The 3,662-nt window shown below is 38.9% G+C and overlaps 1 long non-coding RNA gene across 2 annotated transcripts; it reads left to right on the top strand.

The window, feature by feature from the left end:
* Positions 1–273: 273 nt before the first annotated feature.
* LOC127010734 (uncharacterized) lies at positions 274–3,277 on the top strand. 2 transcript variants are annotated; one of them, XR_007763518.1, is made up of 3 exons: positions 274–581; positions 1,160–1,360; positions 2,801–3,277. It is a non-coding gene; the product is annotated as an uncharacterized LOC127010734 (long non-coding RNA). The 2 variants fall into 2 exon arrangements; XR_007763517.1 differs by having other exon boundaries at positions 274–1,360.
* Positions 3,278–3,662: the final 385 nt, after the last annotated feature.

Genomic DNA, 3,662 nt, shown 5'->3' on the forward strand with positions numbered 1-3,662 from the left:
TCCCCTCACGGGCTTCGATTTTATGGCAGATCGGGCGAGGGTAGGAGGCGACCCCACAGCTCATTCCAGTTGGCTGGTGATGAGTTTTTAATGGCTGGCGCTGACTGCGGCCAATGTGAATTATGGTTTTCGTATATGCTGCATGAAACTGGTTATGGTCGTTGGACTTGGGGCGCTGAAATCGCCAAGCAAACTGGAGCTAATCGTGTGGCGCGACCTTTCAAGGTATAGCTTTGTTTTCCTGAACTGCGCCCTTTATACAGACAGGTAACTTTGGAATTCTAAGTCAAAAACATGCCAACCAGAAACCTAAATTAAAGTCAATAAAAAAATCGCATCTTATATAACCCTCTCACAAAGTAGTGGATGTATAGAGAAAAACAGGCAAACAATTCGATATATTTATCAGCCAATCTAAGCTTTCATCACTTTGGCTAGCAAAATCAAAACATTCTGGGATATGCACCTTCACAAAAGAGCAGTTTGCTGTAAAATACCTGTCAAGTGTGACTCCACATGCTCCAGAGATCTTAGAGATCCGTTCATATGTTAATTCATATTGATAAAGTATCGGAGAGATCGTAAGCAGAATTGCCTTTTTTATTGAAAGCCATAGGCCTAAGACTTTGTAATTTACAACGCATACAGTTAGGGCTCAGTGGCCATAATTTATATACTTTATTCGGACTGAAAACATATGTACCAACGCCAGTAGATATTTCAAGATTTCGCATAACTTATTCAGAGGTCGTGATTAAAAATGCAAAAAGTAAGAGGTTGAGATGAGCATAAGATTCCAATAAATATCCGATGATATGGGAGAGCCTGTCACATTAATTGTTTTCAGCACGAACACCACACTAAAGATAGAAAAATTCCAATCTCTCTCCATATAAATTTATATTAATATCAATGAACTATGAATTAATTAGGCTGCCATATGGCGACACGTATTGATAATTTCGCTTATGTCTTTATTTACTGAAAATAAAATACGAGAATAACGAGCCGTATAACGAAGAATTCTTCTAAAACACTTTGAGCAGACCAAGACAAGACACACCAAGCGCATCAGAATGAACTCTTAATGGGTCCAATAAATAACCCCCGAGAAATTCAAATATTTTGCTAATATCTCGGGAAATTAATTCATAATTAGGCAACTTCACGCCACCATCCACACCGATATCCAACTCCCAATTCCTCTTTGGGAGACAAACAAAAGTGGACAGTGATTGGAGCATAAATTATGAGCCCCTTCGTTTTCGGGCAGTTTCTGGGTCTTTTCGAACTTAGGACAGACTGGGCTAAGCTGAACTGGACTGGCGGAGTGTGAGATTACTCAAACATATATTATACGGTGATTATAAGAAAGTTTGTTGTTTTATACCCGTTACTCGTAGAGTTAAAGGGTACACTTCATTTCTTCGGAACGTTTTGGTGTCGAGTATATCGCTGTGGACAGCAGTCCACGTAGTGACAAAGCGCACCAGGAGGGTGTGCAAAGACGACTAATATATATACCCGAAGAAGTGAATATCTACACTAATAGTCCGATTGTTTCGAGTGATAGTTGTATTCTCAATTAAAATATGCGTCGAATGTCAAGATCGGCTGCTCCGTTCAATAATTTATAATAATATGTCAAAAAACTCCGAAGCTATAATTTGTTTCATATTACTTTCCCACCCATTTTCAGATCTTTCTTTTGACACCTAGATGATATAGATGATATTTAGATAAAATTAAATTCGAAATTTAGAACATAATAAAAAATGTTATTTCCAAGCGTAGGATGTTGAACGTTAAAAAACACCAAAGATATAATTTTTTCAAATTATTTTCCCACCAATTGTTCCTATGGCAGCAATAAGATATAGTTGTCGGATACGACTTATATACTACCTGCAATAGAAAGAAGACTTTTGGGAAAGTTTCAGCCCGATGGCTTTAAAAAGTTTTCGTGCAAACTGACGGACGGACAGAACGAGGTAAAAATCTATTGACACCTACAGAAAACAAAAGTTCTGATATCAACATTTGTGACAAGATGTATTATACGATCTAAATAAATACATTATCTTAATTTTTTTTCTTTCGGCTCGCTGCTTTTCAATATGTTTGAATTTGAATTTTGAGCTTCTTGCGCATCACAATTTTGATTTCAGCAGGATGCTAGTCCCACTGTTAAGCACACAAACGTCCGTAACACTAGCACCGTCTAGCACGACATTTTATAATATTTTGCAAAATGTTAAATGAGGTTATGTTCTTATTCTGATAATAATGCCAAAAACGATTGAACTCAGGCGATGTTATGTTCAAATATGAACAATATTTTCCAAAGTCAATTGCGATTGCAACCATCATTCAGCCATTCACTGTGAGTCAAGGATGCGCTAGGTGCCGCTATAGGTGCGCTAGTCAAAAAATAACAAATTTTCTGGAAGCATATTATCATTTCTATCGATTTCTTTTAGCTAAGTAAAGTGTTAGGAACGATATACGTAAATGATATTTATAGGAGTCCTTGAACAAATTAAGACAAATAGAAAGGAAAAAGAAAAAAAATGCCTAATGATGTTATAATTAAATTAAATGTAAAATTTTAATTAAACTAAATTAATGTATGTTTTTGTGAAAGTGTCAACCTGTAAAGTTCTATTAGTTAGCACATATATATTTTAAATTGGTTTGAGCTTTACATGACTGAAGAAATAAAAGATTTATTCTTAATTACAGCAATTTAACAATTTCAATATTGATGAAGAAGTATAATAATTTAAGAATTTGTTTTCAGTGACCTTATAGGTTCGAACCCGCGACTACGACGCTCGTTCTTCTCGGATGCGAAAACGCAATCGAAGGGAACAAAGAACTTGCTGACCGCAGAGCATGTGGCATGTGGGACGTTTTGGTGGACCCCGGATCACAGGGAATAGGGCATTGGGCTCGGATGGAGGGTGGAGAATAGTAGAAGGGAATGGGGATGCTGCGGTTCCATCTGCAATCTGCGAGTAACAAGTAATAAGCAAGCCGCTGTCGTCGCCATTGGAATGCTGTTACAAGTAACTGAAGTTCGAACAAAGAGGGCTCGCCGGCCGGTCGGGGAACAATAAGTGCCATGCCCCAAGACTGGACCCCGCCCACCTCTTGGATGTTATTAATATGGCTGGCAATTTGTCGTCGTAGTCGGTCCACGTTGGTCCACGTCGGTCCACGGAACGAAATGTCTCTAAAATAAAAAGCCAAAGCAGCTGAATCGGTCGCTCTCAAATTCCGCCATTTGCCATTTTATTCAATTAACTTGCAGGGCAAATAATACAAATCGGATATATATGTACGGCGCAGCCAAAATATATGGGGTGTGGGTGGCACACACGTCTGCGTCTTGTAGGAGCCGTGTCCAATCTGCTGCTCTCAGCAGTTTCGGCATCCGACTGAAAGGAAGTGCATCATCAGCATTTGCATTCAAAGGCGGCCAGTCTTGAAATTACTTGAGCTCGTTAAAGTGGGAATGGAGATGGTGGCGGGGCTGCCAAAGATCGCAGGACGGGGGCGTAAATTACCAAAAAGAGGGAAAAATAAAAGAACAGAAATGAAATGGCCACTGGCAATTGACACCACCAATAATCCACCTCGAACAAAGGAAAAAGTTCGGC

Source organism: Drosophila biarmipes, chromosome 2L, assembly GCF_025231255.1.
Source record: "Drosophila biarmipes strain raj3 chromosome 2L, RU_DBia_V1.1, whole genome shotgun sequence".
NCBI lineage: Eukaryota > Metazoa > Arthropoda > Insecta > Diptera > Drosophilidae > Drosophila > Drosophila biarmipes.